Here is a 26,078-nt window from a genome sequence, read left to right as displayed (position 1 = left end):
ATATATATATATAAAAAAAGAAAGAAAAAAAAAAAAAATTGTTTCAGCATTGCTATTTGAATATCCTACATGTGCATGCTTTGTAGTGGTGGTGGTACTGTTTTAGTTGCATGTTTCCATCTGTTTGCAGATTAGGTGAATATGGCACCAAGCAGTTCAAATCAACAGAATAGCTGCATACTCCTGAAATACATGAAGTGCAAGGACAAGAACAAAAGTCTCTGTGAAGTTTCTACTGCTCGGCGTATATCCCCAGTCAAATCTAGCAAGCAGCATGGGGACATTACACAGTGACTATAACCTGGAAGATACTAATGATACCTCTGAACTTTTAATTCATAGAACATGTGCATCAACATACACTTCAAAGCACCATATAAAAAAACATATCTCACGCCAGAGCTGGAAAGTAAAATGGGCTCACAGATCCCAGGCTAACATTTTTAGTTTCAAGGACCACTGTTTCATTTGTGGTAAGTATGTTCCCTAGAACCAGATCCAAAACATCCTGATAGTGGAAAAGAGTTATGCAGTGTAGGACTGCTGTTCGTGGCCCAAGTCAACAAGCATTCAAAAATGTTATTCTACAGGCATGTGATTTGCATGATGATGATTTGGATCATCAGGTACGCATTCGGTTGGAAGATGCCCCAAGTGATTTGCATGCGGCGGATGCTATGTACCCAGATGGATTGATCAATATAGTTTCAGGAAGGTTCTGCCCAGATTCAGTGAATGTTTATCAGTCCGTCAGCATAGGCGCACAACAAATGGTGCAGTTCCAGTCAGAATGGCCAAAAAGCTTCCACCAATGACGAGGTGGTCGAGTGGTTAAGGCGTTGGACTGCTAATCCAATAGGGTCTCCCTGCATGGGTTCGAATCCTATCCTCGTCACAGTGTGGTTACTTGGGGGAGGCGGTGGCTGAATCGGTAGAGAGGCGGCCTGCAGTCCTAATGGACCCAGGATCAAATCCTGGCTGAGGGTGAAAACAGTTTAAGGATTTGAATTTCCTAAAAAGTAGACTTTCCTGATCTACCAGATGACCTGTCGACATGTCGTAAAAATATCCCCACTAATACCAAGACACCTGTCCTGTATGAGACAGCCCTAGCATGTATTCAGTATGGACAGTGGGTGTTAGCACCGAAATGGTGACAGGTGGAGGTGTAGGAGGACTACTGGGCCTTGGGATAGGCCACTGCCCCCGAGAAATAGGCCCTGAAGCCTTTGGCCAGAGTTGGACACGTAAAAAAAAAAAAAAACTTGCAAAGCAAGTCACTACAATGTCAGTTACAAGAAAACAGATAAAAGTTGGACAGTCATCTGTGTACGACACCAAGCTATTTTCTCCAGGGTCCTCAGCCTTCAGAAAGCACGTGCTGTACACCCCTCTTCTGTCCCGATGTATGAACTGGCTCCAGTTCTGCCATCTGTGTTTGAAAATACTGGTGATATGTGCATCACTAAGTCCAAGTCTGCACTCAAAAACAGTTGCAAGTTGAGGTTTCTGAACGACACTGTCCTGCACCTGATGCATTTATCTTGGATGGACGTGCCATTCTTTGGGTTATAACATGGCCTACCTCAGGGACAGATGAAGACTTCATCCAGAACCTGATAGAGTATATCACCCCTTTTCTGTCCAACTCTCTAATGCAAGAGTTAACCGTTACTCCCAGTCCTTCATTTACGCAACTGGTCAACTCTGGAACTGTTTCCCTCTGTCTGTATTTCCTGCTTCCTATGATCTCCAGACTTTTAAACACAGTGTGTCCAGGCATCTCGAAATGAATGGGTCTTGAATTTGGCTCTCTCTTGTATTTTATTTTTCTCTTGGAAGGAACAGTTTTGCGGGCTCGTTGCCTTTGGTTCCTTCTTCCTCAAAAAAAAAAAAAAAAAAAAAAAAAAAAAAAATCAAATTAGAAAAGCAGATATCTATTTAGTGTTTGATTGCTACTACCATGATAGCATAAAGAATGTTATGAGAAGTGCCAGAGCAGGTTCTGAAGGCAGCCGTAAACACCAACTAAGTATCACAACACCTCTTCCACCACAGAAGGTCATCTTAACTCTGACAGAAAATAAGGTGCAACTCATCAACCTGATCTTCGATTATATCCATGACCAACCAGATTTACTTCCAGCACATACACAACTAGTTTTGACAGGACAAAAGCCAATTCCTGTGCAATATCACAATGGCACTATCCAAGGCAGGAATGATCTACAAACAAGGCATGAAGAAGCTGATATAATTATTGCTCAGTAAATGGTTCATCTAGCATCTCAAGGAGTATCATGCATTAATGTCCTTTCTGATGACACTGATGTGTTCATACATCTCATGCATTTCTACAGGCAGAGAAACCTCACATGCAACATGATAATGAGTGCCACTAGTCAGACCAGGTGATCCAAGGACATCAGAGCTACAGTTGAACAAAATTGTGTCATTGTACCAAACTTATTACCAGCCCATGTATTGACAAGATGTGACACTGGTAAGGGCAAAGCCCCCAAGGCATTGAAATCTGGCCAACAGCTAAACCACCTTGGTAAACTGGATGCCCTATCTTCGGATGTTCTGGAAGAAGCTACAAGATTCTATGTTACTTGTTATGGATCACAGGAAACTGGTAATATGTCAGCTATACAGTATGATGTCTGGAAGACAAAGATTGGTAAGACAAAATTGAACTCAGCAACTGAACTTAGAGCACTTCCCCTGACTACCGAGGCATTCAAGGAGAATGTCCTCCGAGCCCATCTTCAATGTGCATTATGGGAAGCTGCTCTAGATCCTGTGCCACCAAAGCTTGATCCCACATGTTATGGATGGACACGAGAGGTTAGTCCAGGTATGTTGCTGCCTAAATCCCATCCACCAGATGTCTCACCAGCCCCACTTGATGTGCTGAAAATAATACATTGCGGATGTAACTCAATCATTCCATGTTCCACCAGTAGTTGTAACTGTTAAGCTGCCAAGATCTCTTGTTCTGTGTTTTGTGAATGCCATACAGCACTCAACTGTCCCAAGAAACAAACTAGGCTTGTATTTACAGTACTCTGGATGATTAGTTTGAATGTTTATTTATGAAAACGTTGCTGTTTGTGTGAACTATTTAAAACTTGATGTCATACATTTTTTTCATGGAAATATATATTTTGTAAAAGTGAAATTAACAAATTAATGAAAGAAATTTTTTTGTCAAAAGAAACTAGGAACTGAACCTAAGGTCTGAACTTGAATATTGAGAAACAAAGGGAAAAATATACTCTAATTTCTAAGTATTTGCCAGATACAGCATTTGGAATGCACCAGTCATAAAATTAGTGGTGTACAGTACTTGGATTCTCTGACCTAAAAAATGTACATTTTGACACCAAATTTAGCTTCATTGACCAAGTATTAACAAATATGTAGATGTTTTAAGATTTTGATAGTGTAGGATAGGACCCATTTTGAATTTTGCCTGTAAAAAAAGTTGCCCAAATAAGTGGCATCAAGTGGTTTTGAGGTCTGGAGGTTCCCACCTACCAGAAAGAGCAATAAAATGTTGTATGTACTCCAAATCCTGCTTCAATCATCTGCTGCCAGATTATAACCTCAAGCCTATTTCAAGATCTTTCTCTCTCTCTCTGTCTCTCTCTCCCTGTTTTTTTTTTTTTTTTTTTTTTTTTTTTTTTTTTTTTATGAAAGTAAAAAGGAGCCAAAAGCTAAGAGCCCACAAACCCTTCCTTAAAAAAAAAAAAAAAAAAAAGAGAGAGAGAGAGACAAATTCAAGATCCACTCATTTCAGGATGCCTGGATACACTGCGTTTGAAAGACTGGAGATCATAGGAAGTAGGGAATACAGACAGAGGGAGACAGTTCCAGAGTTGACCTGTTGCATAAATAAAGGACTGGGAGTAACGGTTAACTCCTGCATTACAGAGTTGGACAGAAAAAGGATGAGATTGTTGCCAGACAGGTGCTATGTGCCCATTTTAGAGGTGGAGGGCTGTAACCAGACAGTTCTGAGGAGGAATGACCACTGAAGTAGTGAAAGAAAAGGGATGATGATGCAACAGTGCAATGAAGAGACAGAGGTTGAATGGAGCCAGTAAGAGGAGGAGAGTTAAAGAGATGAAAAGCCTTTGACTCCACCCTATTGAGAAGAGCTGTAAGTGGGGAGCCTCCCCACATATAAGAGTTGTACTCTACGCAGGGGCGAATAAAACCTGTGTATAAAGTCAACAACTGTGCAGGGGGAAGGAAGGTATGGAGTCAGCTTAGCACACCTAATCTCTTGGAAGCAGACTTTACAAGAGATGTAATATGATCCTTCCAAGATAAGTCCTGAGTAAATGAAACCCCAAGCATGTTCAAGGATGATGCAAGACTGAGCTGGATACTATTAAACATTTGTGGGTATTTCAGTGGAAGAATTTTTTGGGTTCATTGGTGTAAGAACTGAGTCTTTGATGCATTAAAAACAACCAGATTATTTTTACCCTAGGCAGAGATACGAGCCAGGTCAGACATTAGGTAAGCCATTGCCTCATCCCTTGATTGTTGAAGTAAATGCTGAGATGGACGTTGCAGGAAGTGAATGGAAAAGTGTGGGGTGGAATCATCAGCGTATGAGTGGATAGGGTTAGATGTACAGCTTAGAAGATCATTGATGAATAAAAGGAAGAAAGTTGGTGATAGGACAGAGCCCTGAGGAACACCACTGTTGATAGATCCAGAAGAAGAACAGTGGCCATCTACAACAGGAGCTATAGAACAACCAGAAAGGATGCTAGAGATGAAGGCACAGACAGAAGGATAGAAACTGTAAGAGGGCAGTTTGGCAAATTACAGATTTATGCCAACTCGACTGAAAGCCTTTGAGATGTCAAGTGCAATGGCAAAAGCTTTCGCCAAAGTCCCGAAAGGAGGATGACCAGGAGTTTGAAAGGTAGGTGAGAAGATCGCCAGTGGAGCGTGCCTGACGGAACCCATACTGACGATCAGAAAGAAGGTTGTGATAGGAAAGATGCTTTAAAATTTTTCTGTTAAGAATACTCAAAAACTTTTGAGACACAGGATGTTAAAGCAATTGGGCGATAGTTAGAGGCGTGGGAATGGTCAGCCTTCATTGGGACTGGTTGAATGAAAGCAAACTTCTAGCAAGAAGGAAAGTACAAGTTGAAAGACAAAGGCGAAAGAGTTTACCAAGGCAGGGTGTAAGCACAGAAACACAGTTCTTGAGGACAACAGGAGGCATCCCATCAGGTCCATATGCCTTGTCAGTAGTGAGGCCAGTGATGCCAGAAAATACATCAACTGAAAAAATTTTAATGTCAGCCATGAGGAAGTCAAGGGGGGGAAATGATAGAGGAACAGCACAGGAATCATCTAAGGTGGAACTGGAGGAGAAAGTCCGAGCAATGACACCTGCTTTATCAGCAGAAAAAATAGCTACAGAGCCATTAGAGTAGAAATGAGGAGGGAAGGATGATAAGGTAAAGTTGTAAGAAAGGTGTCTGGCAAGGTGGCACAAGGAGTTGGAAAAATTCGTGTTGGAGAGTTGATAGCATTTATCACGGCTGAAATTATTTTTAGCAGAGCGAAGAACAGACTTAGCATGATTCGGGGGGGGGGGGATTCAGGGGGGGGGTTAGCTCTGGTACATTTATTTTATAGGCCCCCTCCTTGTTGTGGACAGCATTAGAAGATGCGTGATTAAACCAAGGCTTTTTTGCATTAGTCAAAGGATGTGAGAAAGGAATGTATGTTTCCTTGCTCGAGAGAATAACCTCCATAATGAGCGAGGCACACTCAGATATATTAGTGGTAGGTGGGGGCAATCACCATCCACTCACTCAATGTAGTGCTGCTCTCGGGTGCCTGCCCTTTCCTCTCCTCCATCCTCCTCTCCTTCCATCTTCTTCTGTCATTCTTTCTTTCATTCTTTCTTCGTCATTCTGCTTACAGGTGACTTTACACTCCCTCTTCTGTCTTTCTTTCCTTCATTCTTTCCTCTTCCTCCTGCCTGTGGATGACTCTACACTGAGTGACAAGCCAAATGGTTTGCTGCTGGGTGGTAACCATATAACCAAATTATGGCACCTGGTGGTTTAGTTGGTAATTACAGCGCTCCAATCGGATTGAGCCAGTGAAGGTTTATATCCAAGGGGTGGTTGGGGTTTATTGCTCACGTAATGCCAATTAGGGATGAGTGAGGCTGGTCAAGCTCATCTTAAATGTCAGGACCAACCTGCCTAGCCCCAGGCTCCTACGCTCCTCATGAGGCAACATAGGATTGGATGATGGATGGATGGATAGATGAAAATCAAGGAAGTACTGCCTGAGGGCTTCCCAATCAGCAGCTCCAAAGTGCCACAACCAACATTTCTTTGGTGGATCCACAGGCCATACTGAAGCGATAGGACAGGTTAAGGTAATAAGGTTGTGATCGGAGGAGCCCAATGGAGAGGAAAGATTGACAGTGTAAGTAGAAGGATTAGGTCAAGTATGTTGAAGCTCTATCCAAGGCGGTCAGGGAAATGGGTAGGGTGCTGTACAAGCTGCTCAGGGTCATTAAGGAAAGAAAAGATGTAGGCTTGTTCACCAGGTGGAACAGCGAAAGAAGAGGAGAGCCAAAGGTGGTGGTGAACATTTGAAATCTCCTAGAATGGAGATTTCAGTGAAAGGTTAAAAACGGATAGAATGTGTTCCATCGCAGAAGATCGACGAAGAATTTTTCATAGTTAGTAGAATTAGGGGATAAGTAAACAGCACAGATAAGTTTAGCCAGAGAATGACAGGAAAGCCAAAGCCAGAGAGTACTGAATTCAGAAGAATCAAGTTCCAGAACAAGAAAGCAAGACAAGTCATGGTGTACATATACACAACAGCCACGTTTGGCTTTGAAATGAGTATAGAGAAATTAGGAGGGTACTGAAAAGAGTTTGCTATCAGTTGCCTAGGACAGCTGAGTCTCAGTTAAGAAGAGAAGGTGAGGTTTAGAAGAGGAGAGGTAGTGCTCAAAAGAGAAAATTAGAGGAAAGGCCACGAACGTTGCAATATGAAGAAGAAGTAAGTCAGACAGTGGTTCCAGGCAGCATGCTGAGTTGTCACCAGGAGAGGGGTGGATGGTGGGGGCATTTATGCCCCCCCCCCCCGGGACTCCGAGGCTATGTTATTCAACGCCATTTTTACTAAAATTTTGACAAGGTAGTGTTGTATGTAGTATGCATGTAGTTTGGTGTTGAAAGTTAGAGAAACTTGTACTGGAGAGCATGCTGGCCCACTCTTTGTGTTACTGAAACACTGAAAAAGTTCAGGAAAGGGGGATTGTATACCTAGATATACAATACCCCTAGATGCAATACCCCGGCTTAGAGACAGGGGTTGAAATACCACCATACCCTGCCTAACAATGGTCAAGCCCCAGTTTAACAATTGGTTTTGATTTTTTAAAAACCGATTCTGATGATATTTTAGACCTAAATTTTGTTTAGGTGTATTTATAAACTGTTTTTAAACTTTTATTAATGTGTTTTAGTCATAGGTGGGGTGAACATTGTCATTTTGGGGTACAGTATACCAAGTTTGATTTTTTCCAGACATATTTGACGATTTTCAGATTTTATTTTTGGATTTAGATGAGTTATAAACTGCTTTTAGGCTTAGTTTAGCTTGTTTTAAAGGTATTTGGGTGTTTAGGTGAGCTAGAAACTTATTTTTGGACTCATTTGGGTGGGTTTACGACTTGGTTGGGGGGAAAACCAAAGGCTCAAAAATGCATCCCTATACTTTACATGCTAAATCTACCTCGACATACGATACCCCCCCTAGCGATGGGTTTTTACTTAACCAATTGCATAATTAAACTGGGGTACACCTGTATGTGTATCTTCCTTACTGTGCCAGTTTCATATTTTTGTATTAAAATAACAGTTTGACTGATGCCGCTACTGTGAGTGAGGCAATAGGCAGGATGAAGGTGGAGAAGGCAGTAGGTGTGTCTGGGTTGACTGCCAAAATGTTGAAGGACTCGGGAGATACAGGGGTGAGGTTTGTCACTGACCTGATAAATAAGATTATTTATGAGTGTGATGTCCCAGATGATTGGCTGAAGAGTGTAATTGTAAATGTGTACAACAGGAAGGATGATGCTCTGGAAAGAGGAAATTATAGAGGTATAAAGCTTTCAGATCAGATAATAAAGGTAATGGAGAGAGTTTTAGAAGGTATGACTAGAGAAAAAGTGAATATTGATGAGATGTAGTTTGGGTTTATGCCAGGCAAGGAGACCACTGCTGCCATATTCATTGTTCGACAGCTTCAGGAAAAATATATTGGTAAGAAAAGGGATCTTTATTTTGTTTTTGTTGATTTGGAAAAGGCCTCTGACAGAGTCCCTAGAGAGGTGGTGAAGTGGGCAATGAGAAAGCCTGGCTTGGAGGAGTGGCTGGTTAGGGTGGTTATGGCTATGTACGTGGGTGCTTGCACCCAGGTAAGAGTGAATGAAGATTTGAGTGATGAGTTTTCTGTGAACATTGGTGTGCATCAGGGGTCAGTTTTGAGTGCCATGTTGTTTATCATGGTACTTGAAGACCTCTCACGTGACTTCAGAAATGGACTCCTGTGGGAGATGTTGTAAGCTGATGATTTGGTGTTGATTGCAGAGAATGAAAGGGAGGCGGAGGAAAAATTTAGGATGTGGAGAGATGGTATGGGGCACAAGGGCTTAAAGTTAAATGCAGATAAAGCAAAAAAAATGATATCTAGGGTTGGTGGCAGTACTGTCAAAGACAAGGGAGAGTGGCCATGTGCAATTTGCCACAAGGGCGTGGGAAGTACATAATGCTCATTTTATGTATTAACCTATTTGTGGCCCCGAGAAGCAGAACTCGCCAAGCGCCAAAAAAAAAAAAAAAAAAAAAAAAAAAAAAAAAGAGAGAGAGAGAGAGAGAAAATCGCGGTCAAAGTTTTCCGACTTTTAAAAGACTAAATCTCCTGACTCAAATAAGGTATCAAGTTGAATTTAGTCTCAAAATGATCAGTAAAGTATAACCTAACTACATAAGGACTAAAATCAATTAAACTCTGTCGATATTTCCAGCAGCAGGAGCGTGACTGCAATTTATTGGTGTTATGAATAAAATGTTCATTACACCTCATTGCGTTCATACTCCTGCCACTCAAAATGCTGAACGTTTATAATTTCGCTTATTACTTATGTGAATAGGGTATAAAATGCTGATCATTTTGAGACTACATTCAACTTCATAGCATTATAGGGTCACGAGGTATAGCATTTTGAAATTCGGAAATCTGTGACCTCGATTTTCTCCGTTTTTATTTTCATTTCATTTTTATGTCTAAGGAAAGAGGCAATGTAAGAATAAAACAAAAAAAGAACATGTACAATGAAAATAACATAATAATAGTATAATAAGATAATAATACAATACAATAATAATACATGGAAGTAATAGGCATGATAATAAACAAAAATTATTGAGAAGAGAAAAACGACATTAATGAAAAACTGCAATGCACGAAACATAGAATGAAGAAAAATAATAAAGCAATCAATAAAATAAATGGAAAACATTATTACTATCTTACTCAGGAAAGTAATATCGTATAATAATAATATTATTGTTTTATTTTGCCACCTTCCTTCAGCTTTGGAATGGTCTAAGGAAGGTATTGTTATTAATTTTTACTGTTACTTTTTTCCTTACAGAAAATTCATGGTACTGTCATTATGCATTGTGAGACAATAATCATAAGCTGAATAAAAAGTGCAAAAAATAATATTATTATTTTTATTTTATGACCTTACTTTCATGATTGAATGACCTTACTTTCATGAAAGTGTGGTGCACTAACATGCGAATACGACCTTGAGGATATTTGAAAAACTCCCGCCTCTGTCTCTCTCCAGATAGGGGAAGGGTGGGGGAAGACAATGCTATAATAACCTGGTTTTCGGCCGGGGTGGCGCTTGGCGAGTTCTGCTTCTCATGGCCTCATTTGTAGTATATAGGAATTGAGCAATGCTCGTGTTGTCCTGTCTCCATATCCACCTTTATCTGGTCTACCTTTACACACATGAATGTTTTTCTCCTGCACCGCCTTTTCGTCTAAGTCGTTCCAAATACTTAAGTATTTACCTAATATACAATAATTGTGATATACACGAAATGTGCTATGCTCGTGGGTTCCCGTCGCTGTATGTAGGTGAGGTGGAGGGAGGGAGAGGGAGGGGTAGACCGAGGATGAGGTGGAGGGATGGAGTTGAGAGGTATATGAGGGAGGGGGGGGTGAGTTGGGGGGAGGGTAGTCAAATGGTGGGTGACAGAGCGACTTGGAGGTGTTTTGTCTGCAGCCAGCCTTTGCGGGATTAGGGCGTCGGGCGATAGATAGATACAGTAGATAGAAGTATTTAGACTGGACGATCTCTTTGTCCAGGCTATTCCATAAGTCTATACTTCTGTAAGGAAAGCTATATTTCTTGATATCCTCCAAGCAGCTTGACTTTTTCAATTTCATTCCGTGTCCTCTTGTTGCTCTCTTATCCCATAAAAACAGATCTTCTCGGTCAATTTCATCTACTCCCACCATAGTCCTGAACACTGCAATAGACATGTTGCCAGTTCTGGGTAAACATGGCCAGTGCACTCTGCCATGTACTTAAAAACTTACGGTATTATGTATCTTTAAATTTATCATTTGCACTGAACAAGACGTGATAACTTTAATTCTTTGGGGCTGGAGGGAAGGAGCCGCCATGTTGGCGATGACGTCAGCATTCACACTGCAGACGACGCTCCAATCCATCACACAATACTTTACAGTAACAGAGATAATAGTTGTACCTACATGGCTACCGTAGATCCAAACTACCCCCTTCAGGTATGTTGTGAAGGAATATTTTTCATGGTGTAAATGGATGGTACCTGTTAGGTAAGTAAATTGTGGTGAAATCGACCAGAAGCAGCTTACAGCAACACCATTCCCGAGCGGTGCTCGTACCTCATGAGGTGGGAAGTGTTAAATGTATGCCGTACAGTATCAGTTGTATGAGTTTATAATGGTATTATGCTCATATTTAATATCTGACCTCTTTATTATTAGTTTTCTGAAGAAAAAAAAACAGTTTCAGTGACTCAACTACAGTACTTCAGGGGAGTGTGATGAAATACTGAATCGGCGATCATTTACCAAATCAACACCGAACTGGCACTTTTTAATTGGTAAGTGTTAAAGATTTTATCACCATAGAGGTTCATACTCACCTAATTATTCAAAATCTGGTCAAATTTTTGTGTTTAATTTTACCTTTTAAAAAATCCGGATTCACAGCGAAAACAAGCTAAAATTAGCAGAAGTGTTTCTCCTTTACCTGAACAGCTTGCCTTGGCAGACTTCTGCTTTGTATAATTATTAATTTAACTTACAAATGCACTTCTTTGCACTTTAAATCAGTATCTGTGCAAAACAGCAGTCTGTCAAGGCATGTTGGCGATCTAAAGTAGAAATACCCGCTAACCTTAGCACGTTTTCGCTGTGACTCCTAATATTCTATTAATAATTAAATAAAGCATAGTTTTTTTTACTGAATTTCAGATAATTTGGTGCATATGAACCTATATGGTGAAGAATATAATATTTTCACAACAGTAAAGACTGCATTCTAGCACTGGGAACTTCCGACGAGCAGCCAGCCACCACTGTTTTCGTTTATCGTTATTGGCTAGTATACAGAAGAATAATTTCCCTACTGTGCTTACACATTGGAACGAAACATTAGCAATTATTCCTCTTGTCACTGGACATCCTTAGAGGTCAGAAATAAGCACAGTGTATCCTGGCTAAACGTTAACAAAGCAGACTATGCTGCCTCAGTGTGAATAGTGACGTCACGACCAATCACAGGCCGTTTCAGTGTCACGTGATTTTTTGGCTACTTTATCTATTATTTTTTCATGTTTCTGCACATTTTTATTAGAAATAATGATTGACATAGTTATTTTCTGAGTATCTTTTACCCATACAAGAATCTAACTTCAAAAAAATTTTGACCGGAAACTCGTCTATTATGTCTCCCCTCATTCTCCTTTCCTCTAAGGAAGGCAAATCCAGCTTTTCCAGCCTCTCTCTGTATGACAGATCAGCCAGACTGGGGACCATCTTCATTGCTTTTCTCTGTATTCTCTCAATCTTGTTTATATCTTTCTTTTTGTGTGGGGACCACACTACAGCTGCATATTCTAACCTGGGGTGAATCATGGCCACTATCAATTTTTTCATCATCTCCTCATCCATATAATGAAATGCTCCTCTTATGTTAGTCAAGAGTTTATAAGTCTCTCTAACTATCTTGTTAATGTGTTTTTCAGGTGACAAACTATCTTGGACCACACTCCCAAATCTTTCTCTTCTCTAGCTTTTGTGATTAATTCATTACCCAACAAATAATTCAGTGATGGCCTCCTGGTACTTTTACCCATTTCCAATATTTTACATTTCTTTACATTAAATTTCATTTCCCACGTCCAGCTCCAATCATGTATCCTATCCAGATCCTCCTGCAGCATTTTACAATCCTCCTCAACCTCTACCTTCCTCAAGATGTTTACATCATCAGCAAACAGACTTGCATAACTGTTCACTCCATCTACCATATCATTTACGTAAATCAGGAACATTTCTGGCGCCAACACCGAGCCTTGAGGGACTCCATTTGTTACTTCCCTCCATCCAGACATCCTATCCTTTATTATTGTCCTAATTTCTCTCTCTCTCTCTCTAAAAGTCTCTCACCCATTCCAGGAGTTTCCCCTTCAGTCCCCCTATATATTCTAGTTTCCACATTAGTCTCTTTTGAGGTACCTTGTCAAAGGCCTTCTCTAAGTCCAAGTACACACAATCCACCCAACTATCAATCGCTCGAGTAAAAACTCAACAAGTTGGAAACACATGACCTTCCACTTCTAAATGCAAACTGACTATTAGCCAAAATATTCATCTCTTCCAGATATTTTTTCCATCTATCTTTCAGAATTCTCTCACATAATTTTGCGACCATGCTGGTTAGGGACACGGGTCTATAATTTAGGGGTTCTTCTCTATTTCCTCCCTTATAAATTGTTACCACATTTACCCTCTTCCCTGCTTGAGGCACTTTCCCCTCTTCCAGAGAATGCATAATTAAACTGTGAATCTTATCCGCCAGTTGTTCTCTGCATTCCTTCAGTACCCAATTAGAAATTCCATGTGGTCCTGGGGCTTTCCTTACATCTTGGGTTTCCAGTACACTTCTTGTATTTCCACTTTTATATCTTTTATCACTACATTTCTATAGTAGGACTCGCGTACATTTGTGGCTGTGGTGTGGCCCGCACCTGTGTACAATGGTGCCACGTTTCCCGAACTTGCGATGTGAAACGGAAGCTATTTATGTACAAGGCATCACAAATTCAATAAATTCAGATGAATAAAACTTACACTTGTGTATTTTGATGGATGAATCAACAGTAATCTTATTATGCATAAAATATTTATACAGTAACACAGAAACATGGCATACATATTGTACAGTGTTGCTAAAGGAAATTGTAGTCACTTTTAATGGTTTTTAGCGTAGTTTTAGGGTGGGTAATAATATCACAGTTATGGATATAAGATAATGAGCCTGAAAAAAGAAGAAATATGCCAATATCCAAAGTAAAAGAAATAATTCATGTAATTCTTGTGAGTGGCAACACTTACACACCCAGTCTGGCCTAAGATAAAGTACGTACCCCTCCGTTGACCCAACCATAGCTTGTACAGGTGTTGCTAGGGAAAAATGCTCACATTTACTGGCTTTTACCATAATTTTAAGGGCGAGGAATAATCACATTTATAATCATAAGCTAATATGTAGGACAAAATAGTAGGCATATGCCAATACGGAAGTAAAAAAAAAAAAAACATTATTCACTCGTGAGCGGCAACACTTCCACACCCAGTCGGTGAGAGAGAGAGAGAGAGAGAGAGAAAGAGAGAGAGAGGCAGGAGAGGGGCATGCACTGAATGCACTGTCGGCATCACTAAATATAACAAAACTAAATTAACAAATGAAAGCACAATTATAAATAACTTATAAAAGAATCAAAAGTACTCAGGGTGGCTCACATTTCCCGCCAGGAGAGAGAGAGAGAGAGAGAGAGAGAGAGAGAGATATAACGGTATAGAAAACGTGGCAACACTGTACACAGGTGCGGGCCACACCACAGCCACAAACGTACGCGAGTCCTACTATAGTCACTTCCTCCCCTTTCACAAACTCCCTTTCATTGGTGAAAACTGATTTGAAACATTTGTTCATTATTTCTGCTTGCATTGCTGCATCTTTATAGACCTCTCCTACTTTCAGTTTGGTGATTCCTTCCTTTTGTTTCAATTTGCCATTGACAAATCTATAAAACAGTTTGGGTTCAGCCTTACATTTGTCTATTATACCTTTTTCATAATTCCTTTCTTCCTCTCTACGTATTCTACTGTATTCATTTCTAGTTCCTTTATATTCTTCCTTTGTTCTGTTGTTACCTCTCTTTCTCCAGTTGTTCCATGCCATGTCTCTTTCTTTTTTTGCTATCATACACCTTCTATTAAACCACTCCCTTTTCCTTTTTCTTTCCCCCTTACTCTTGGCACAAAATTTTCCACTCCAGAATTATAGAGGCCTAGAAAAATATCCCACTTCCTCTGTCTCTCTCTTGTTTCTCTGAATTTTCTCCAATCTCCATTTTTGAAAAAATTTCTCAATCCTGTAAAGTTTGCTTTCCCAAAGTCGTATCTTCCCTGCCTATAAACCTCATCTCTAAGCTAAGGGGTCTTTGTATGCAGCATGTGTTTGGAGTGTAATGCTGTTTGGTAGTGAGATCTGGGAGGTAAAGGAGGAGGATATTCGCAGGCCCAGATATAAAGAAATGACAATGATTAGATGGATGTGTAGTGTGTCCCTGCGTCCAAGGCCTGGGGGGGCTGGGTTTACGATAGAAGAGTTGAGAGGCAGGATGGGACTGGAGTGTATTGGTGTTGTGATGAGGAGAAGTAGATTAAGATGGTTTGGGCATGTGGAGAGGATGGGGGATGATAATTGGGTGAGGAAGGTGAGAAGTGTTAATACTGGTGGTGGGGTTATGAGGGGCAGACCGAGAAAGACATGGGATGAGGTCATTAAGTGTGACCTCAGGGTTAAGGGAATGAGCAGGGAGGCTGCAATAGATCGTGCAGCATGGACAACCACCATTAGGTGACCAAGGCTGACACATGCAAGCATGTTGGAGCCTTTAAAAACGAAACGAAACGAAACGATAACCATGTCTATGTGTGTTTCTGATAGCAGTATGTATTCAGTTGGTTTAAACTGTTGTAAAACAGAAAATTTGGGTTTACAGTTGGGGTGCCCTATACCTGTTAGGATAAATAATGTAGGTTCTGTGCATTTCTTATCACGCAATTCCATAATTATGAACTAGGCACGTACCAATTACCCAGTTAACCAAGGGATCGCTGTACTGGAAAGCATAGTGTATTTTCATCTCAAATTCCTTAAACTGTTACACTTCTTGTAAAAACAGTCAAGAGTTGTTGTTAATGCTTAATCCTGTCTAGCCAAGCAAAATTATCAACCACAGGTAAGCAAACTGGTCCACAGACTGCCCAACAGGTACAGTACAGTACATCATGCAGCATCACCATCCAATCCCAGGCTACTCAGTTCTGACACTGAAGGTGATGGCAACTAGTGTCATTTACCCGAATGCCATTACGTGGGGAAGAATCCCCCAGCAACCAACCAGATGGAAACCCTTACAGGCTCCATTCAATTGGAGCGCATTAAACCACTAGACCCCCAAGTGTTAAGTGGTTACATGGTTACCATCCAGCACTGTACAGTCAATGGCTTCCTGGATTGCAGGAAACCTCTAGGCATGTCCAGAGTCAGCCACACACACACATGTATTTACCTAGTTGTACTTAGCTAGTTGTGATAAACAGGAAATGAGCTACGCTCGTGGGGTCCCGTCTCTGTTTCTCAGTAAGTCAAATTTTGCTTTAAACTCGTTTAAGTTTTTAGACTGGACGATCTCTGTCCAGGTTATTCCACAGGTCTATACATCTATAAGGAAAACTATATTTCTTGATATCCTTCAAGCAGCTTGGCTTCTTCAGTTTCATTCCATGTCCTCTTGTTACTCTCTTATCCCATAAAAACAGATCTTCTCTGTCATTTTTATCTACTCCCATCATGGTCTTGAACACTGCAATCATGTCGCCCCTCTCTCTCCTTTCCTCTAAGGAGGGCAAATCCACCTCTTCCAGTCTCTCTCTGTATGACAGATCTGCTAGACTGGGGACCATTTTAGTTGCTCTTCTTTGTATTCTTTCAATCTTGTTTATATCTTTCTTTTTGTGTGGGGACCACAGTACTGCTGCTTATTCTAACCTGGGGTAGATCATGGCCACTATCAATTTTTTTCATCATCTCCTCATCCATATAATGAAATGCTACTCTTATGTTAGTCAGAAGTTTATACGTCTCTCTAACTAACTTGTTAACCCGCCGTGTCCCGGAGACGTGAATTCACGTCCTCACATGATGTGCACTCATATCCCGGAGACGTGAATTAACGTGGCAACATTGCAAGGTCCCTAATTTTCACAATTTTCAATTTTCGTGAGTGATTTCGCGAGTGATTTTTGGCACCCATCCACAGGACACCTTCCTCTTTTCCTTTACAAGATGCCAAGAAGGGACAATGCCTTACACCGCATAACCTCTCCCCCCTCCCTGCACGCCATTGTCTTGGCAATTCACCTGTTACCAGTGACCTGGCCAATAAAGACATTCAGGGCCAGAGTGATTCTCCAATCGATGACAATGTGGAGGACAAAGTTTACATAGCATTAGAGGAAGAAACAGTCAGAAATGATGATCAGGTAATGTGGGAAAAAAGGTCATGAATGGTGATGAGTTAGTGAGTGAAACAATGCTTATAATGCCTATATTACTGTTTGAAAACCAATATACTCTTGTACTACATATAAATTTGTACCAAGTAAATAAATAAATACTGTTTATGAGTGGATAAAATAGTTACCCTGCCATAGAACTCGTTTTCTTTGGTGCCAGTCAGGTAAGGAGGTACTCCTTAGATTGAGTATTTTAAACCTCAGGTAAGGATTTCTCTATGAATTTTCAATGTTTCTCACCAAAAGCAGATGTTTGAGCCAAAAAAAAAAAAGATCCAAAAATGTCGGGACTGGGGCGTACCACTGCCCAGAAAACGTCGGGATGGGGCGGGTTAATATGTTTTTCAGGAGACAAACACTCCTGGACTAGCACTCCTAAGTCTTTCTCTTCTCTCGCTTTGGAAATAGGTTCATTACCCAGCATATAATTCAGTGATGGCCTCTTGGTACTTTTACCCATTTCCAATATTTTATACTTATTTGCACTGAATTTCATTTCCCACTTCTGGCTCTAATCATGTATCCTATCCAGATCCTCCCGCAGCATTTTACAGTCCTCCTCTGCCTCTACCTTCCTCAGGATCTTTGCATCATCAGCAAACAGACTTGCATAACTGTTCACTCCGGACCTGGAGCGGTGGCGTCTTAGTCGTGGGTCTACCCCCCAGTGGCTGTCAAAGAGAAGAGGAGGACAGCATGGGGGCCAAACCACCGCAAACCCCCCCGGCCCCTTTTGGGGCTTGAGTACCTGGGAGTGACTTCGGTCGCCTGGGCAAATACCACATCTCCCAACACAACACACACAACAACACCATTTTTTCTACACTGAGAAATGACTCCCCGGCTGTAATTTCTCAATGACTTCTTCCAGCCGGGGACATTGAGAGCAATCCAGGACCCACCAACAAATACATATGTCCAATATGCTCAAACCTATCACGTTGAGCCGACAGACAAAGGGTTCAGTTCAGTGTAATTCCTGCAAGAACTGGACCCATTACACTTGCACAACACTTGCATCCAGAAAACATTACACAAACACCTGGACCTGCTCCTTATGCTCCATCCCCCCACCCACCAACCCCCCTTCCAATCCTAATCCTACTTCCTTCACACCTCCACAGCCGAACCCACTGATCCTTCCCACACCTTCCAGTCCCCCAACTCCTCCCATTCCAACCCATCCTAATCCACCTCAACCTTTACCTCCATCACAACCTCCTCCTACCCCTTCCCCTCCACACACACCACCTCCCCCCTTTATGCAGCAGCCAACACACATCACATACACAACATAAACATCCTTCAGTTAAACATAGATGGAATAAATGCCAAAAAACAAGAACTCACACAATTCATCAAACAACAGAACATACACATTGCCATCTTACATGAAACAAAACTACACAGAGCACAGAAAACACCAACATTTCATAACTTCGCCACCATTCGACAAGAGTGGGCCGACGGTGATGGCGGTGGACTCATCACCCTGGTACACAAATCCATCATCTTTGCAGATACCAGTGCACACACAAAGTCACTTCTCCCCCCACATGACACCACAACATAAATACAATCAACTGAAATAAACACTGGTAACAAATAACACATAACAATCGCTAACACATACATTCCCCCCCAGTCGTCCCCCACAGTACCACACAATTACTCTCCACAGATACATCACATCACTAACATACCCAACATCATCCTGGGTGTTGATTTCAATGTCAAGTCGTCGGCCTGGCATGTCAATAACCCTGACACTGACAGAGGGCTGGTACTACAGTCCCAGACAGATCATCTTTTCATACTGAACAATCTAGACCAGCGGTTCCCAACCTGGGAGCCATGGCCCACAAGGGGGCCATGGGACATTGACTGGGGGGCCATGGGCCTTATTGGTAATATAAGATATTACTGTATAAGGTATTTGGTCTGGGTAAAACCTGACAGAAATCAAGTATGAAATATACCTTACTGTGCTAGTTTAGCCTTAAGTATATTGGGGTAATTACCGATTTCTGCACAACATCAAATATTAAAAATATATAAATATACGATCTGAGTTATATAGGGGCCATGGAGCTTCTCATAATTTTCTCGGGGGGCCACAGAACCAAAAAGGTTGGGAACCACTGATCTAGACCAACATGCCCACATCCCACACCAAGCCCTCTTCCTCCCATCATCTCCAGACATCACCTTCTGCTTCCCAAGCCTCGCCCCCACTACATCATGGAGAGTGGTCAAAACCCTAGGTCCTGATTGCCTCCCAATCATCATCACTACCAAAACCAGAATCACCCCAGCTGGCCACAAACACACATACACTAATTATAAGAGAGCCAACTGGGAAACCATTGTAACTGAAACAGAACAACATTTCGAAACACTAAACAGTACACCCATCACAAACATCAACACCGCTGTGCACATTTTCAATACAATTATACAAAACGCAGACAAAAGACACATCCCTAGAGGCAACAGAAAGAGACACAACCCCAACTTCACACCACAAATTCAAGGCCTTATTAGACAATGGGACACACTGCGACACTCCCCAACACCCCATACACAAGACAGCGTACAACAAATACAAGAACTCAACACTCAAATAAACAATAAAATATCAGAAGAGCAAACACTAAACTGGAAAAATTACCTCCAAACACTTGACCACAAAACAAACATCAGCAAACTCTACAAAACACTAAACAGCATCACACTTTCCAACAGCAATACCACACAATCACACGCTGCCATCAAAACAACAGACACCATACCCTCAAACAAACAACAAACAAACACTCTCATCATTCACTTTTCACAAGTCAGCCATCTAAACCCCCATCCCGAAGACCGACATATCATCCGACATAAGAGACAGTTCCCCACAGACCAAGACTACGCACCTTTCACTTACAACCAGACGAAGCACATCATTAACAACATCAAGCACTCGTCTGCCTGTGTACCAGACAACATGAGCAACATTCACCTTAAACACCTAGGACCACAAAGCATACAAGCAGTCACCAACATATCAAGCTACAGCTACTCATACAACATAATACCCAACATCTGGAAGCATGGCAATATCATCACTATCCCTAAACCCAACAAAGACTCCACGTTACCCTCCTCACATCGCCCCATCACACTCCTCTGCACCCCCTCTAAAGTCACTGAACGACTGGTACTACAACTATACTCCATTTTACCAAGTCTGGCACCATCAGAGATGTCGTCAACACCTGTAGTATTGATAAAGGTCCTCCGTACTGGATATACCTTTTTGTATTGCCTTTATATATTGGTTCTCAAGGTAATACATAGAGGTTTACCTAGTATAGAGGATTTATATCAACACTACAGGCGCTGAGGACATCAGAGATGGAGCCAGACTAGGTAAAATGGAGTATAGTCACACCCCACATTCCCCTAGCCCAGTCACAACATGGCTTTAGGCCACTACACTCCACAAACACCCTTCTTACAGACCTTACACAGAGAGTTTTTGATAGCATGTAATCAGCTAGGCCACCACACAGAACACTCCTAATCACACCAGATATTAGCAAAGCTTTTGATGCCATCCCCCGCCATAACCTCACAAACAAAATACAGTAACCTCTCAACCAACACGAGTTTAAAAAACTAGTTTTCGTTTTAACATGAGCAAATATTTAAGGGGATATGTTTAACTAACGGGGTTTTCTCAATTTAATGCGAATTTACACGTACGTGATGGTTTCAAATTAGCCGCGCGAGCCTTGGACAGTCCTGAGCTGATAAACCGTGTGTGCCAGTTTATGCATAAATACATTTTTTTATTTGTCTGTTGCTTAAACTACTGTAGTTTTATTCTAACTATAACATTTGAAAATGAAGTTTGGCCCCATTCTTAGCAATTTGGCTCACTGTTGGACAAAATTGCCAGGAAAGTGATGGCAGATCAGAAAGAAGAAAACCACTCAGACCATGATACAGCAGTTCTTTGTGAAGAAGACAGAAAACGTAAGGGAGTTATCTTCATCACCAGTAGCACGGGAGTCAGATGAAGAGGAAGGACAGCAGAGCGAGGAGGGACAACAAATTTAGGGTGGGGAGTGGCAGGAGGTGGGTTAGTGAGGTGAGGAGGGACAGCAGCAGACGACGAGTAATGCATAGATGAAGTGAGACTGTGTATTGTTACTGTTTTTGACCTATTTACTGTAATGAAAATGTTGCTTTTACTGTAGTGTTTTTATGACCTACTAATGCATAAATAACGTTGAGGAACTTTCACAATGCCGTGAATGAAGCAAAATTGAAAGAAGATCCACGTAAAAAACGAAAACAGTATGTATTTGGGGAGAAGTAAACAATGCTTCGGCCCAACTAGGGCTCAAATGTTGTTTATTTCTCACCAAATATACTGTTTTTGTTTTTTTCGTGAATTTTCCTTCAAATTAATATTGTTGCTTTTATGTTTAGAGTAACATAACTCCCCAAATGGGCAGACTTTCCCAGAGTCCAGGAACGTAACCCCCAATAATACCATTCTTTCTTATGTGAAAATTATGTTTTAAAAACGTGTTTTTAACTAACGCGACCTCTCCAGGAACCTAACCCTCGCGTTATTTGAGAGGTAACTGTACTCAACACAAACATGCTAAATAACACAAAAAGATGGCTGGCAAACTACTTAGCAGGCAGATGAGCACACGTAACATTTGCAGGTCAGTCTTCTAACATCAGAAACTTCACAAACGGCGTCCCCTACACTCTTTAACCTATACATGCACAATGTACCCACACCCCACAGATACACATAGCTTCCTATGCAGATGATATAACACTTACATGTACGCACCAAAATGCAAACACAGCTGCACACATTATTCAACCTTACATCAACACACTACACGAATGACACACCACAAACAGGCTCAAAATAGCCCCAGCCAAATCTACAGTGACCCTTCTCACAAACTGGACGGCAGAACATAGTCACATCCCACACCTCACCATAAACAACACTCCCCTACCACACAAACACACACCCAAAATCCTTGGTGTAACATACAATACATCAACGTCATTTAGACAACACATCACAAACATTAAGAATACAATAAGATCAAGACTCAATGCTTTGAGGTCACTTGCCCATACAACATTCGGACAAAACAAAGAAACCACCACCACCACCACAGTATACAAACAATACATATGTTCAGTGATGAATTATGCAAGCCCTGCCTGGGCTTCTAACCTCACCAAAACACACTACAACACTACAGACCATACAGAACAAGGCCCTAAAAATAATCACAGGCTGCACAGCTACTACACCCACAGAGCACCTACATCAAGAAACCAAAGTCCTCAAAGTCAAGGATCACCTAGACATGAGAGACACCCAGTTTCTTGCTGCAGCCTCCACAAACCCACAACATCCACTACAATACATGGCAGCACATCCACCCACACCAAGGAACATCAGAACAACACCCAGCACATGATACCATACACAAATACTGTCATCTCTAACACCCAGCACATGATACCATACACAGATACTGTCATCTCTTCCCCCTCGCCCACCTCAGATCAGCTTCCAGAAGCATATCCACACTCAGATAACTCACCACTTCATTCAGTCACTTAAAGACAACACACAGCTGCATGCATGGCCTCCTGACATCCACCCTTCAGAATCCTATCTTCCTCATGAGGACAGGGTCCACCTGGCCAGGCTGAGATGTGGGCACCATCCAGCCCTCTTAAGCTACCAGAAGAGGCTGGATGACTCCGTCGCTGATGCCTGTCCAGGATGCAACACAGCACCCCACACTATTAAGCACATTATGGAAGACTGCATTGCACACAATCACCTATGCCAACAACACAACATACACTCTTTGAGAGCTCTGTGGGAAAGCCTGGTCTCGGCCATGGCCTTCCTAAGGGACTCGGGGCTGTTCGGCCAGACTGCCTAGGGAACAACTACTACTGCTGCTACTGTTCACTCCCTCTAAAATATATCATTAACATAAATCATGAACATTACTGGCACCAATACAGACCCCTGAGGAACTTCACTTGTTACTTCTCTCCATCCAGACATCCTGTCCTATGTTATTGTCCTTATTTGTCTGTCTCTCGGAAAGTCTCTCATCCATTCCAGGAGGTTTTCCTTCAGTCCCCCTATATGCTCTAGTTTCCACAATAGTCTCTTATGGGGTACCTTGTCGAAGGCCTTCTCCGAATCTAAATACACACAATCCACCCAACCATCTCTCTCCTGTAGCACGTCAACTGCTCGAGTAAAAGCTCAACAAGTTGGAAACACATGACCTTCCACTTCTGAATCCAAACTGACTATCAGCCAAAATATTCATCTCTTCCAGATATTTCATCCATCTATCTCTCAGGATTCTCTTGCACAATTTTGCAACCATGCTGGTTAGGGACACTGGTCTATAATTCAGGGGTTCTTCTCTGTTTCCTCCCTTGTAAATTGGCATCACATTTGCCCTTTTCCATTCTTGAGGCACTTTCCCCTCTTCCAGGGAACACACAATTAAACTGTGAATCTTATCAGCCAGTTGTTCTCTACATTCCTTCAGTACCCAATTAGAAATTCCATCTGGTCCTGGGGCTTTCCTTACATCTTGAGTTTCCAGTAATTTAAAAACTTCCTGTACTTCCACTTTTATATCTTTCATCACTACAGTAGTGCACCAACTTTCGCTACAGCAGGATTCGCGGAATCCACTTTCGCGGCATGCACCAAATATTCCCCAACTTCCACTTTCGCTTGAAAAAAATCGATTTTCGCGCACAAATTTTGGGTTTGGGACAATATTTTGAACTTTGAATTTCCTGCACCGCCCGCCCGCAACCCACCGCCATCTTGAATGACGTCATGTCAACACTCTGTCCACCCATTCCCGCCATTGTGTACGAGCGTGCTAGCTCCATTGTGTTGGATTCTCACGGTTCAATGGCCTCTACTATACCTGGTAGTGTGGGGAAAGGGCCTGGTGGTGTGGGGGGAGAGCCTGGTGGTGTGGGGGGAGAGCCTGGTGGTGTGGGGGGAGTGCCGGGAGGCAGTGGTGGTGATAAAAAGTGGCCAGGACATTCAAAGTCGGGAGGAAAGGCCAAGGCTAAAAGAGAGTATCGTGTTGGAGTTAAGAAACGGCAGTATAATAATGATCTCTGTGGTATGTTTCTCCTCATATAATGTGTACTGTACAGTTTTTATTGTTTGTATCTCACAATGCAATGTACAATAGTGATTTGATGTACTGTATTGCAAGTGAAAATGAAAATCTGATGTTACTTTAGGATAACCGGGAACCAATTAGCCTTTTTGCCATAAAGACAATGCCCCAACTTTCGCTAATTCCACTTTCGCGCATTATTTTTGGACCCAAATAGGCGCGAAAATTGGTGCCCCACTGTACATTTCTGGTCACACCCTCTCCTTCCACAAACTCACTTTCATTGGTGAAAACTGACTGGAAACATTTATTCATTATTTCAGCTTGCATTGCCGCATCTTTATAGACCTGTCCATCTACTATCAGTTTGGTGATTCCTTCCTTTTGTTTCAATTTGCCATTGACAAATCTATAAAACAGTTTGGGTTCATCCTTACATTTGTCTATTATACCTTTTTCAAAGTTTCTTTCTTCCTCTCTACGTATCCTTGTATATTCATTTCTAGTTCTATTATATTCTTCCTTTGTTCTGTGTGTGGTAATCATAGGGGCATTTGTCTTCTTAGTATACAGTAATAGGAAAAGTGTATGGTTGGATACTTATTGATAGAGTTAGAGAAAGAACAAAGAAATTAGTTGGAGAAGAACTGGGAGGCTTTAGGAAGGGAAGAGGTTGGGTAGATCAGATATTCATTCTTAGATCTTTAGTGGAAAAGTTTCTAGAGAAGGGAAAGAAGTTGTATGCGGCTTTCATGGATTTGGAGAAAGCATATGACAGGGTGGATAGACAAGGATTGTGGAAAGTGTTAAGAATATATGGAGTAGATGGGAAGTTGTTGAATGCTGCGAAGAGTATGTACGATGGTGCGAAGGCTGCAGTGCGTGTGGATGGTGAACTAAGTGCATTTTTCTCTTTGAAAGTTGGGTTGAAACAGGGATGTGTCATGTCTCCATGGTTGTTCAATATGTACATGGATGGGGTAATAAAAGAGGTGCAAGGTAGGGTAGTGGATGTTGAAGTGGCCCTGGTGAGAGAGGATAGTGTTAGGAAACTCCCTGTACTGTTGTTTGCAGATGATACTGTGTTGTTGAGTGAAGATGAAGGGGAGCTGCAAGGCTTGGTGGATGAGTTTGGGAGAGTGTGTAAGAAACGGAATCTAAAAGTGAATGTAGAGAAGAGTAAAGTGATGGTCTCTGAGAGAGGTGAAGTCAGTGAATGTACAGTGAGGTTGGATGGTGAGGAATTGGAAAATGTGAGTACGTTTAAGTTATTTTTTTTTTTTTTTTTTTTTTTATGCGAGGAAGAAGGAACCAAAGGCCATGGTCCGCAGTAACAGTTCCCTCCAAGAGAAAAACAAAATACAATAGAGAGCCAAATTCAAGATCCGATCATTTTGAGATGCCTGGACACACTGCGTTTGAAAGACTGGAGATCATAGGCAGCAGGAAATACAGACAGAGGGAGACAGTTCCAGAGCTGACCTGTTGCATAAATGAAAGACTGGGAGTAACGGTTAACTCTTGCATTAGAGAGTTGGACAGAAAAGGGATGAGAGTTTGCTGCCAGACGGGTGCTACGCGCCCGTCGTAGAGGTGGAGGAATGCAAGCAGACAGTTCAGAGGAGCAGTGACCATTAAAGTAGCGATAGAAAAGAGATAAAGATGCAACAGTGCGGCGAAGAGACAGAGGTTGAAGGGAGTCAGTAAGAGGAGGAGAGTTAATGAGACGAAAAGCCTTTGACTCCACCCTATTGAGAAGAGCTGTATGTGGGAAGCCTCCCCACACATGAGAGTTGTACTCCACACAGGGGCGGATAAAACCTCTGTATAGAGTCAACA

General features: G+C 41.7%; 1 protein-coding gene and 1 non-coding gene across 2 annotated transcripts in view; one reads left to right on the top strand and one right to left on the bottom strand.

Annotated features, from left to right (window-relative positions):
* The window catches only part of LOC145411252 (endonuclease G, mitochondrial-like), a 312,479-nt gene that overhangs the window by 90,449 nt on the left and 195,952 nt on the right, over positions 1-26,078 (bottom strand). The gene's annotated exons all lie outside the window — the stretch shown is intronic.
* TRNAS-GCU (transfer RNA serine (anticodon GCU)) lies at positions 814-895 on the top strand. The gene has a single exon. It is a non-coding gene; the product is annotated as a tRNA-Ser (tRNA).

Source organism: Coenobita brevimanus, chromosome 88 (assembly GCF_032717465.1).
Source record: "Coenobita brevimanus isolate Jiangsu-jjx chromosome 88, ASM3271746v2, whole genome shotgun sequence".
Taxonomy (NCBI): domain Eukaryota; kingdom Metazoa; phylum Arthropoda; class Malacostraca; order Decapoda; family Coenobitidae; genus Coenobita; species Coenobita brevimanus.
This window is presented reverse-complemented; position numbering and strand designations above follow the sequence as displayed.